Source organism: Lynx rufus, unplaced genomic scaffold, assembly GCF_022079265.1.
Source record: "Lynx rufus isolate CCGP_SWC_20201006 ecotype Redwood Valley unplaced genomic scaffold, mLynRuf1.p SCAF_8, whole genome shotgun sequence".
Lineage (NCBI taxonomy): Eukaryota > Metazoa > Chordata > Mammalia > Carnivora > Felidae > Lynx > Lynx rufus.
Window position 1 is genome coordinate 84,210,551 of NW_025814896.1, and position 14,286 is coordinate 84,224,836.

Consider the following 14,286-nt stretch of genomic DNA (forward strand, 5'->3'; position numbering starts at 1 on the left):
TAGGATCTGGGTTTTAAGATTCCCAGTATTGGGGCAACTGGGTGGCTCAATCAGTTAAGCGTCTGACTCTTGATTTCAGCTCAGGTCATGACCTCATGGTTTGTTGGATGGAGCCCCAGGTTGGGCTCCAAGCTGACAGTGTGGAGCCTGCTTGGGATTCTCTCTTTCCCTCTCTCTCTGCTTCTCCCCCCATTCATGCTCTCTCTCTCTCTCTCAAAATAAATAAATAAACATAAAAATAAGATTCCCAGTATCTTTTGCCTTCGCAAACTTTATCAAGAATTGTTTAAAGAGTGCCACAGAACTCCAACAGCTTTGCTGTTGTTTGTTTTCAAGTTTTGTAAGAAGAGAATTATCATCTTGTAAATACCCCACCAACTTCCCTCTGGAAGTCCTAAGGATGCCAGTTTAGGCACACACTTTCTCATTTGTTCCTCACCCAGGGTTTTGGGGGTGAGCAAGAGTGTTGTTATTCATCAGTCCCCTAAACCCCAACATGCCCTCCTTCACTCAAGTTTGTAGGAACTGCACACCCAAAGAACAAAGGGAGCCCTTTCCCTTTACCTAATCCAGGAATATTACCCTGAGCGGAAGACAAAATCCCAATTAACATATGTATGTATGCTGTCATGGAGACCTAACTCCTAAATGTAGAGGACCAAATACCTGCACTAATGAGAAATAATGATTTTATTATTTCTGTGGAATTCTTATCATTTTGGGGCTAGCCTGGAGATTTAGAGGGATTTTTAAAATATATACCTCTGCAACATTCTTGGATATCATACTTTACTGAGACTTTTTTAGTTCAATATCTCAGAGGTTGTTTTAATTCCTCTCCGATATTTCTCTGTAATCAGTGTAGCACTGTCAGGTAAGGCTGGGTACCTACTGAGAGTGGGGGGTCAGGATGATCAGGCTTCTGCTGTTACTCTAACTAACCAAGAAGGAAATTTGAAGACTTTTCCACTTATTCTTTTGCACACAATAGATTTCTTTATTCAAGTTTACCAAATATAGAAAAAAGGATGTTTTTTCATTTGTTGTTTTGGTTTTGGTTCTAATTTTTAGTTAAATTCTAGTTGACATACAGTGCAATATTTGTTTCAGGAGTAGAATTCAGTGATTCATCACTTACATACAAGACCCAGTACTCATCATAACAAGTGCCCTCCTTAATGCCTATCAGCCATCTAGCCCATCTCCCACCCAACTCCCTCCATCAATCCTCAGTTTGTTCTCTATCATTAAGAGTTTCTTATGGTTTGTTTCCCTCTCCTCTTTTCCCCCTTTCCATATGTTCATCTGTTTTGTTTCTTAAATTCCACATATGAGTGAAATCATATGGTATTTGTCTTTCTCTGATTGACTTCTTTTACTTAGCAAAATACATTCTAGCTCTGTCTACATCATTGTAAATGGCAAGATTTCATTCTTTGATGGCTGAGTAATATTCCATTGTGTGTGTATATATATATATATATATATATATATATATATATATTCTTTATCCATCCATCAGTCAGTGGACACTTGGGCTCTGTCCATAGTTTGGCTATTGTTGATAATACTGCTATAAACATCGGGGTGCATGCACCCTTTGAATATGTATTTTTTGTATCCTTTGGGTAAATACCTAGTAGTGCAATTGCTGGGTTATAGGGTAGTTCTATTTTTAGTTTTTTGAGGAATCTTCTTACTGTTCTCCAGAGTGGCTGCACCAGTTTGCATTCCCACCAACGCTGCAAGAGCGTTCCCCTTTCTCTGCATCCTCACCAACGCCTGTTGTTTCTTGTGTTAATTTTAGCCATTCTGACAAGTATGAGGTGATGTCTCATCATGGTTTTGATTTGTATTTCCCTAATGTTGAGTGACGTTGAACATCTTTTCATGTGTCTGTTAGCAGTCTGGATATCTTCTTTGGAATAGAGTCTATTTCTATTCATGTCTTCTGCCCCATTTTGTAACTGGGTTATTTGTTTTTTGGGTGTTGAGTGTGACAAGTTCTTTACAGATTTTAGATACTAACCCTTTATCAGAAATGTCCTTTGCAAATATCTCCTCCAAAAAAGAATGTTTTAAATTTTTTTTTTCAACGTTTATTTATTTTTGGGACAGAGAGAGACAGAGCATGAACGGGGGAGGGGCAGAGAGAGAGGCAGACACAGAATCGGAAACAGGCTCCAGGCTCCGAGCCATCAGCCCAGAGCCTGATGCGGGGCTCGAACTCACGGAGCGCGAGATCGTGACCTGGCTGAAGTCGGACGCTTAACCGACTGCGCCACCCAGGCGCCCCCAAAAAAGAATGTTTTAAATCAAGGACAAACTTTTAAAAAATTGACTTCTATGTATATGTTTGTGTATCCTTTTCACCCATGATAACTTATCACTATAAAAATTCAGGCAGAGATAACACAGAGACCTCACAGGGCAACACCTCAGGACAGCCTAGAAAATGACAGAGCAGCGCCTGAGTAGCGTTTTGTCCACATGGTTCAGCCCCAGAAAACCCACTTTGAATATCCCTCACCCACTCAGAGGAACTGATCTGGTCTCTATTTCCAATCATGTTTTTAAGGATTTCTGATTTCACAAAGGAAAGGATCTTCCAGAAAGTACTTTTTCATCTGTCCACAGCTTCCAAACTTGCATATTCCCACCGGTTTCAATGAAACTTGAGCTCCTAAAATTATCCAAGTGAAAAAGAAATTGAGTTGAGAGAAAATAGACATACCTCCAAATAACAGCTTTTTCTGATTTAAGAAACATAGTATGCATACACTTTAGAAAACTTGAATACATAGAAAAGTAGAAAAAAGTAAATATTATTGATCATCTTATAACCACAATTAATATAGTTATATATTTCTGTTGATTTCCCCCCCCAGATATACTCAAACATGCACATAATTATGATAAATCTATTTTCAGTTTTGCTTTTTACTTTTACAAATATTTTAAACATCATCATATATGTTGGCTTCATGTATTCCTTGAGATAAGAAAAAGGATCCTGAATTTTCAAAGCTTCAATATCCCTAATAGAGAAATTCACAAAGAAAGTAAACAGACAATTCAAAAAGGAAGGAAAGGAACTGCAAAATACTTACTGGTTAAAATATGCATGTAATAAAAAATGTAATTTAAAAAAATAAGGGTTCATTTTTACCTACAAATTTTTGTAGGGGGGATATCTAAATCATTGTATCCAATGCTGACAGGTAATTCAGCAAAAAAATCTTTAAAGCCATAAAAAATTTAATATCTTTTAAAGACCTAGAATTCCAACTTCCAGATATCTGTCTTAAAAATATAGAGAAATCTCCATACACACAATATGCCCTACAGCTTAATTTAAAATCATGGGGGGAAAACATTAGAGACAAACTAAATATCCAAAAATAGGGGACACCTAACTAAATTATGATATACCTAGGCTTTATAACATTAAACAGACATTAGAAACAGATATAAAATGCATGTAATTATTTGAAAAAAATATACAATACATTGCAAAGCAAAAGCACATAATTGTATAAAAACATACATCTGAAGAAATAAAGTGTTATGGGGCATGTTTGAATGGTGGCATTGGAGATGTTTTTCCTTTCTCTGTAACATTTATTTCTTAGAACCATTTTGATCATTTAATATTTAAGTTGCTGGTGTGCTTATCCAATCTTTAAATAGTCACTACAATTTTGACATGATCAGAAGGGGAAAGAAAAGGAGAACGTTGTTACTGAAAAAACTATCTAAGCAGTTGCCTACACTAAAAATGATGGAATTCTCTCATTCCACTTGCCTTATAAACTTCAAAAATTTGTGGCCTAAAATATGAGCCATTCTTTTCTCATTTTCTATGTTAATTATCATAAATGTCTCTTTTATCCTTGAATGTAATGAAAGTTCATAGAATGCTTGATGAATTGACCCCAGCTGTGGATTGAGGTGAGGGTAGGGAGTCATTTTCACTCAGTGTGACAATATACGTTTCTAGAGCAACTTTCAAAATAAAACCAGCAGCTAAAGTGACACATGAACCTGCCATGAAGGCAACTACTACTGATCAGAGAGTTCCACAAGATTCTCACCCTCCTGTGTCTCTCAAGATCATGTTTAATCAAGATCCTGGCACATGGGTAATCAATATATAATTTATTGGGTAAATGCATTAATTAATGAAAAGAAGTGTCTAGACTGATTCATTTAACACATGACAGGTAGGGGCACCTGGCTGGCTCAGTTGTTGGCACGTGTAAATTCAAGTCCCACATTTGGTGGAGAGATTACTTAAAAAATAAAATCTTTAAAAATAAAAAATAATACATGACAGGTAATTTCTAGCGCTTGCTAAATACACTGAGTGTCGGGGCGCCTGGGTGGCGCAGTCGGTTAAGCGTCCGACTTCAGCCAGGTCACGATCTCGCGGTCCGGGAGTTCGAGCCCCGCGTCGGGCTCTGGGCTGATGGCTCAGAGCCTGGAGCCTGTTTCCGATTCTGTGTCTCCCTCTCTCTCTGCCCCTCCCCCGTTCATGCTCTGTCTCTCTCTGTCCTAAAAATAAATAAACGTTGAAAAAAAATAAATAAATACACTGAGTGTCAATTCCATGGTTGGCAATTGTCTTTGAAGGACTGGCTACATTTTAAAAAGCAAACACTACCAACTGTGCCTGAGGTTCCAGTCTCTAGAAAGTGGGGCAAATCTAAAACACTAGGTTGACTCCTAGCTTAAAACTGAAAGTCTCCTGTGATCCCATTCAAACTAATGATATGCTGTGTCCAGTTATTAATTACACAGCTGCTCCAAGAATGGTGAATTGGACTGTGTAAGATGCATCCTTGGAGAGATTTAGGTCCTTCTGCCCTGCCCCTAGTATAGCACTGGAGCATATTGTTCTTTGTTGTAATGTCCCATCAAAGTCAATGTTGCAAATATTAAATATTCTACACCTTCTGATGGGACTTTTGCTCATAGTTAGGGAACATAAGGAACCTTAGTACAAAGTAATTTGCAAAGTAATAACAATGTTTCCTACCCAGGTGGTAGCTCGGAGGAGATTTAATTGGATAAAATTACCCCATTGTAAGAATAATACTTTGTAGTTAATGTCACAATTAACATGCAAGGATCTTGAAGAGATTTATGAACATTGATTAAACATCAGAACACCATTTTAAAGGAGATGGTATTAATGCTATTTTATGGAGCCCAGAGAGGACTGTTTTCCTATTCCAAAGCACACAGTAAGCAGTGAAAAAAGAACCCCAATCTGCAGTGGCTTGATATGAGAACTGTTTTTCCACCCTTTTGGAAGCTTTTCTCTTCTATAACATATTATAGCTAAAATGGTTTTAAAACGTTTTGTTTTTTTTTTTTTTTCTCTCAGTGTGTCCTATTGTTGCCCACAAAGAATGCATTTCTGATTGTCAGAGTCAGAAAACATTTAAGTCATTTCTCTTGACCCCCTGAGATTTTAGTTGGGAAAATTCTGTGTATAATTAGTTTGCCCTCCCCATTTCAGCTGTAAACATTTGGCATCAGCAGAATCAAATATGAAATTCACAAGTCACTGGGGCTGGGAGGTATATCAAAAATAGAGTCAAGTCCTCTTGATGTCCAGATGAGGAGGCTCAGGCCCAAGGGGATGGAAAGGATGGAAAGGGGTCTCTGGCCAAATAGTGAAGAGGTTCTACCATCGCTGAGATGTCTGTAGTTGCAGAGAATGCCCCACATGGTCCCTAAGGCCCTGACTGCACCATTAGTTTGCTAGGCAGTTGAGCATCTTGAGTTGAATGGATGTAAATGATTCTGTGGTCTGGCATAAAAGTGAGACTGATGGCAGAAGATCCAACTTTTCAGCTCAGTTGCGACTGAGGGAAAAAAGAATGTATCAAACTCTAAAGTTCTAATTGGATTCTTACAACAACCCTCAGTGGGCTGGGTGCTACCAAAATGAAATAATGTATGCAAAAGCATCTATCCCATTGCCTGGCATAGAGAAAGCCCTCAATAAATGCTTCCTCTTGTGCTCCACCCAGACCCCTACCACTGAATCCCCTTCTACCCCTCTGGAGTCCAAGATCTAAAAGTGCTTGATGCACATATCTATGTGCCTTAAATAGTGTAGAGCAGACTTTGTTTATGTTTGCAGAAGCTTCAAGTACTATCAGATGTTTCTTTAAAAGCTTATAAATTATTCTCTAAGCTTTCTTTAAAAACAAATAAACATTAAAATGAATATGTATGCATTAAAGTTCATAATCAATAAAGTGTGATCAGGAGTGGAGTTAGAGGAAGTGTATAGCCACGAGTGAGTCAGACTAATAGCTGTCACATGAGCCTGTGTTTGGGAATCAAACCTGAGGTATCCTAAAGATATAGACCCCCGATTCTGTAATTTTCCCTGGCTAAAGTCCTGCTTTGGGGGGGATGAGTGAGACTCACTTTCTTGGCACATCAAGTGAATCCTTGTTTCTATTTGCTCAACAAGTCCAGAGGGAATCAGAATATAGGAACTGAAATCGACATTTGTTGCTGTTGTTGTTGCTTTTGTTTGAAGCCTGCCTCTACAGTTTGGATGACACAGTAATCCCACAGAAATAAGTCCTGGTGACCCAGTGACCTTTCCTTTATTATACTGTATTTAAAATATCTTTCCATCAATTACAATATTTTAAATTCTGAATATTAATAAAATATAATGACAATGATGGTGATGAGGAAGAGTGGGTGATGTGGCTATTTCTGCTTAACTGCACCGGAAAAATAGAAACTGTGACAAGGCTGATGATTTCTTCTATTCTCTTTTGGAAGATACAAAATGTCTAATATTGAAATCTTGGTCCCTCCCTCCCCTCAACATGACAGATTATTCAACCCACGATCAAAAGATTTCACTACATTGTAGGAGAAAATATTTTGGAAGTGAAACTATGTCTTTAATATTTCCAAGGAAAAGAATTCATATCTGATAAAAGCAATACTTTTAGATGTGTCATATGCAAAAAGGGTACCATATAATTAGAAGTGAATTTAGACAGAAAGACAGAAAGATGAGATGTAAAAGCAGATAATTAGTGCACTGTTATAATTAGCAAATACTTCTCAATCCCATGGTAACTGTGCTCTGAAAGGGACTCCTGCCGGTTAACTAATATTTCCTGAAAGCAGTTTTCTTCTTTCTCTTTAAATGGAAAGTTTGAAATGCTATCTCCTTGAAAACCATGCTGTAATATGTCATAAATTGACTTATATACAGTATAGTCTTTAAGGCAAAAAAGACACATCAACTACAAAATAACACAAATATATTTGTAGAAGGAAAGAATTATAACAATTCTGTTTAGTAACTTGTATTCTATATATGATTTCGAGTATTTTTCAAAAACAGATATGTGTGCAACAAAATTATGCAAAAAGAGATATTTGTGCAATAAAAAATAAGTTTGAAATAGAGCAAAAATTTCATATTCAACATGGTTAAACAGTTCAAAATGTCTGGACACTGGAAATGGTGAAAATTTGGAGGATGTATTCCAGGAGTTTAAATATTTTTAATCTTCCAGCAGATGATAGGAAAGAAAGAGAACTAAAAACTTCAAGCAAAAAAAAATCCTTTCTCACTTTTTCTGAAGCCTCCCCCCCAATATTTAGCACAACAATATGATGCAGTTACAAAGATATTTTTCCAGAGTGATAGCATAACTCGGTATATAGCCTTTGATCCTGAACAGTTGTGTGACTTTCAACTTCCTCTGTGAAATGGAGATGATAATGCAATGTCACAAGGTTTGGGAGAGCAAAGTAAGATACTAGGCCTGGGGGTGGGGCATGCTTTGCAAACTACAAAATAGTTTCTTAAGTAGGAACAAAAATTAAATTCTCAGTTTTATCCCTCAATATCAAAGACTAGTTTAGGACATATCGTGAACTTTACCTGAATAGCACAGTTCTAAACGGAGCAGTATAAAACCAAAAAGTTGGCTCAGTCTCACAATGATAGGCAATGGGACCCAAAAGTTAGTCAAACACTTTCCATCAACCTGAGATTGGCTGGGACAAGCAGTGACATATGGTGACATTAGTGAGAAGGGCAACCTGACAGTAGAACAGAGAGAAGGAACTGATTTATGAAATTTGCAACAGACTTGCCTTTTTATCACTATCCAAAAAATGTCAGTGACAATGAGAAAAGCAGACAATGAGAAAAGCAAGTCTGAAACTGTTTTGGACCTCGTGTCTTCTTGAAAGTTTCCACAAGAACGGGGGTAGGACAGTGGGGCTGGCCTTGGTATCTAGGTTAACCAGAGTGGATAAAGTAGCCTGGGTAAAGGGACCCTGGGTAGCCTCCCTCAGCATAGCTATGACAACGACTCAGATTTTTCAAGAACGTATTCCTCAAGAGGGGGATCTGTTGTGTAACTGAATGGTCCTCTAAGCACAGGGATGGGAACAAATCTGATTATTGCTCACCTTTGCTCTGGCACATATACAGCTTGATAGAATCTCTAAGACCACGAATTGCTGTCTGGAGTCGTTCCAGTATAGCAGGTACATCAGAGACAGGGGAAGTAGAAGTCGCTCATCCTAGAAAGAACTGGGTATGTAGCATTTTAACTATGCCCACTTAGAATTATTGGGGTGGAAAGATTTTGATAAACAAGTCAAAAGAAAGGGATAGGCCCAAAAAAAAAAAATGCTGATTAATACCAGTAATAGGAACAGACATTTTTAGAAAGTGTTTTCAATCAGCTCCCCAGTATGGGGTTAACCAACTGTGTCAGCAGAACTAAATTACAGACTCATAGGAAAGGAAAAAGCAAATAAAAGAAGAGAATTTTGAAACAAATTCTAACTATCCCCTCCTGGGGTAAAGAGCTAAAAGCACCGAGGAAGGCTCATTGGCTGAGGGTCTCGAACAAATAAGCCCTAAGCATTGAATGAGTAAGAGTATCCGAAAACACACATAATACTTTTTGGTCTAAATTAGTTTAGGGTTAAAAAGGGTGCTGGCCAACTATCATAGAAATACAAAAGTACAAAAGTAAGAGAGTTAAATGCTCAAAGAAGAAAAGTGGTGACTGCCAGGGACAGAATAACAAGTCAGGGAACAAACTGGCCATGGCATTTGGTCCTTAGGTCAGGGGTGTGCTTGGTCCCATGGAGGCAAAGATTGGCAGTGCACAGTATAGCTGGACACTGAACCACGGTTGAGTTTGACCTTCAAAACAGTGGTTTCTAGAGCCCTTGAGGCTCAGCCACACTCCCCACGGTGCTCGGATACTGATTAAGAACACGACAGTTATTAAAAGAGCCGTAACTACCCATTTTCAATTTTGTGGTTTTTAAGTTCTTCAGCATTCTGGTTGTGCTAAGCAATGCCTCTTGGTTTTGATTTTTCTTGATTTTTAATATGGTCAGGTGGTATGTTGTTGCAATAAATTATTATTTTAACTTAATCCCATGTTTGAGAAAAAAACAAGGCAGAACAAAAGCTTCCAGTGAATGGCATTTGGTTTGCTGAGATGTGTAACCGCGATTAGGCATAAGGAAATAAAACCTGTGTGTAAATTACCTCTTGCCCGGCAGATTCAGTGTGCAGTGTTACAAGGAAAAGACAAATGTGAAATCAGGAAAGAAAGTGCCTCCAAAGGGGGGTGCCTGGCCAGTGAAGAAAGATTAAATGTTTTACCCTCTAAACCACACTAAAGAATATCCAGACAAAATGTAATAGTAACAAAAATAACCCTATGCTTTGACATCTTTCTGTTCACTTTCGTTCTTTCAGGTGTACTTTTCAACAAAGACCTAAGATGTCATTTGCAAACTTGGGGAGTAATATCTGGAGGTTATAGTGCCTAAGGAGGAATTCTTCTGATCCTTGAGTTCCCTGTGGGGGGGAATCTCAAAAGAGGGAGGAGTTGAGCATGAATAAATTGGGGGGAAAAAAGTCTGAAGTAGAAGCATTTATGTTTTCCTTCCCTGGAATATAACGCTCAAGAGTTTCAGATCTCAGTGTTTTGAAGGTTTTTATGAGAAATTATTGTAATTTTTGTAGAATCAAGTATAGTTTTCAAAATTGCTTATTATTACCATACATTTGGGCCTCACAAATATCCAAATCTGTGTGATTATATTTCAAAATGCTGTCTTAGAAAATGGGGACTTTTGTACTTCATCAATATCAACAAGTTTGCAGTTACAGGTTTACAAGATACATTACCACTTTAAATACCAAAGCTGAATTGCAAGACATTAGCGTTGATTTCTTCCTAAAATTAGTGTTCATTTTTCCTAATCATTAGTGTTCACTTCTTTCTCAACTGAATACCTCTTCTTTCTGTATTCATTGTGTGATATTTGTTGAGTGGTACTTGGTCACGCTGATATATAAAGTAGAATCTGTTTAGAACTTGGCACATTAAGCAGATTTAAGACATCCTTAGGTCATTGCTTCCTAAAGAGGAGTAAAGATGATTTAGGAGCATAGATCACAACACATTGTTTTAAATTTATTATTGTATTTATTGTACTCTGCATTAGGAAAAAATATATCCTATGATATAAATTTTCATTTTAAAATACGTATATGTGTCTTATTATAGGTGAGACTATTTTTTTTGTAAAGAACAAATAAATGGTAATTCATAGGGCATTAAAGCAGGGCAGAAAGCCCATGGTTGTATGTAAATGGCTGAAGTAGAGGCAGGGAAACACTGCTTTAGGATAATCTTCTCCTATCCAAATCCAAATATCAACCTCTGTAAAATGTACTGTGAAATAGGTATTAATGCAATGTCTTAACGCTAAACATTTTTGTTTATTTTGAAGCTACACATTTTCTGTGTATCCAACTTTATAATACAGAATCATTAAATGCGAGAATCCAAAGTACAATTGGAAAACAAAATAATATTAGCCAGTTCCTTTTGCAGAAGATAACTTCTTCAAATGCCATCAGCCTATTAGTGACTGAGTTCAAATTTGACTCTGAGTATCTTAACTCTCAGCTCTGTCACTCTCCCTCATTCCCACTTCCCAGAATCTTGACTGAGTAATTTTGTACATGCTAAGAGCTCATTGTGATAGAACCAATTTCCTAAATCATTCTTCAGTTTCAGCCTGCGAGCACTAAATAGTTGCAAATAAAATAGCTAATAGTGCAGTATATCAAAAAGTTCTGGTTTCCTCAGAAGATTTTTAACGATGGAGCACCTGGCCGCCTCAGTCGGTAGAGCAGGTGACTCTTGATCTGGAGGTTGTAAGTTTGAGCCACATGTTGGGTGTAGAGATTACTTAAAAAATAAAATCTTTTTTAAAACGAAAGATTTTTAACTAAAAGCTATGTGACTCAACAAGAAGAAAATGCAATGGGCTTATCTCAAAAGCTAGGCTAGGATGTAACACATTATTAAGGTTTAAACCTCAAAGAACATTAGGCTATTTTTTGTTAATATTCAATAAGTAAAAAACAAACAAACAAACAGTAAACTGCAGTTTTTCACAAAATAAAATAAATGTATATGACTGAAGATAACCTACAAACAAATTTTCTATACCAAACACCCAAATCAATACAAAATTCAAAGTAACAAAATTTTTGAATGAAAGAAAATCAGGGAATGAGGAGAAGGCAGGAAACAACTGATTTGTTTTAGCAAAAATTTGAAGCTAAAAATAAAAATGTTTCAGAATTAGAAGTGTCTACTCAAAACTTTAGTTTGCCCATAGAAGATACAGAATGTCTTTGTAAAGGGTCTAGGCTGTAGTGGGGTTTGGGTAAGCAGGGTAAAATGCTTTGTTGTAAACTTGAAACCTAAACATCTCAATGGGTTATTATGTCTGCTTAGACTCCAAAAAACTCCTTCTCACATCCTTAAAAGGCAAGCTACTGAGGAGGGACAGTTTGAGGGGATGTTGTTTTTAATTCTGGGGTAAATAAGGCCTGAACCTCCCCACTCCTTCCCTGGGTGACTTAGGGTCACTCCGTCCACAGGAAGTTGATGCAAAAGGCAGGACTTGTTTATTTGTTTGGGGGTTGATTGGAGAAAAGCAAAGCCTGTGAGACCCCAGCACCATCACCACCAAATACAAGCTCTCCTGGCTTGTTTCTTCCTGCTGTGTGCAGGGGTCTTCCACAGGTCAGTAAGCTCCCTGCCTGCTGCTGTCCTCCAGGGGTCCAGTGATGGAATCAGCGTGGGAGCCGGGAAGGAGGGAGAAGCCAGTACACAGCCCCCACACTCACACACCACCATCAACTGCACACACAGCTGCTTCGGACAGGAGACATGGGCACACTGACCTCCGGTGATCTTAAGAAAGAAGACTAAGAAAGCCTTCTTGTGTAGTTGTGAATTTTAAGTGTTGGGAGATATAAATTAAAAAAGAGAACTTTAAGACATGCAGAAGAGAAAGAGAAGAAACTGAATAGGTCGCTTCACCTTTCTTAGTCTCCTCTTTCTCATCTGCGAAATGGGCAAATGGAACTAAATGCTTAGCCCTAACGTTCTCCAGTACTCTGTGGTGGAAAGGGGGCTGCAAAAAGTGGGCCCAAGGCAGAGCAATCACCTCACGGTACCTGTGATGGTGACAGGCACTTCCTAGAGCAGGATGGTCATTTCTGGGATGGCTAAAGGGACATGGTGACAGAGCACGGGAGCATTTACCTCTGGCCTTAGTTCCCACCCCTACACACACACACACACACACCACACACCACACACACACACACACACACACACACACACACACACACACACCCCTTTTCTTTTTCCCCAAGGGAATTGTTTGCAACTGAACAAGTGAAAGCAGCAAACAGCTCTGCGGAACTATTTAGGAAAGTCAATATGCAATTATGCAGAAGTCTATGATAAGGCTCCCTCGGAAGCTGAAAGCGAGAATTAAGGGCGCGTTTCTCCTTCGCAGTGGAGGCTGGTGTGGGGAGGCGGACACGACCCGTTCAGGTTCCATGTCGGTCGGTTTCCCCGACTCTGTCTCTGCTTCTGCCGCTTTCTATCTCCTCTCCCTCTCTCCTAGTCTCTGTCACTGCCACTCTGCGCCTCTCTCCCTTCCTCCGGGTCTCCCATCGTTTCCCGTACCCCCGCCCCTCCCCCGCCCCCTCCCCTCCCCGGGCGCGGGTCCCCCACCTCTCGCCCAGGTGTGAGCGCCCGAGCGGGCACACAGAGCGGGCCGCGCTGCCCCGGGAGGCCACCAGGGCCCGGCGGTGACTTCCGATCCACCCGGCGGCTGCTGGAACCCCGGAGAAGGAACCGCTTCAATCCGCACACGGTGATCCGCGGCCTCCAATCCCATTAGCGCACCTGAAATAATAACCGCGGCCACAAACGCGGGCTTGTTCCAGCCCCTGCGAAGGAAGGGGCCCGCCGCGGCCTCAGGGGGCACGGGGGCCGGGGTCCCCAAAGGCTCCCGCATCCCGAACAGTCTTGCAGCGCACATTTGGCCTCGGAGGAAGAAGCGGGAGATGGGCGGCACCCCGGGGAAGAGCCGTCCAGGAGCGGGGGCCAGAGGCTTCCGGAACTGCATTAAAGGGGCGAGGGGTGGGATGAGCCGGGGTCCTCCAGTCCAGATGCGGAAAGGCGCCCTTGGGTGCTGAGCCCGCAGAAGAGGAAGACAGAGGCCGGGTCCCCGAGCCGCGGCGCGCGGGTCTGCGGGTCCTCGCGCTCCCGCCTCGCCTGACACCCCCCCCCCCCCGCCGCCCAGGCCTGACCCACTCGCTCCGGCAGAAGCTAAGGCGAACCCCAAAGAGAAGGTGGGACGGCAGAGTCCAAAATGGCGGGGGAGGAGGACCCTGGCAGGAGAGGGGGGCCTTTTCACCCTTTGCTTTTTCCAGATGGTTCGAGGTCCCCGGGGAACAGGTTCTCCCAAACCCCTCCCCCTAGGCCGCCACCCCTGCGTCAAGCCAGGTGTGAGCAGAGGCCGTGGCCGCCACCCCCAGGAAGCGTACCTTGCAGGGTCCCCCACCCAGCCCGGGGAGTCCGTGCGCCCGGGGGTGCAGGCAGGCCCGGGGCTCTGGGTGGCTGGGGGCGCGGGGACCAGCCTGCGTTGCAGGGCGCCGTGGGGACCTGCCACCTCAACACACACAGGTGACAGGGCAGCCCTGCTGAGGACTCCGCGGTGAAAGGACACCGCTCGACAGAGAGTCCCGGAAGTGGCCGCCGACCTGCCAGTAAATGAAGTTATCCTGATGAGCTCGCAAGAAGGGGCGTCTCTCAGGGCTGTGGGCTCCGCTGCGAAACGATTTGTTTGCGGCTTATACGTCCACTT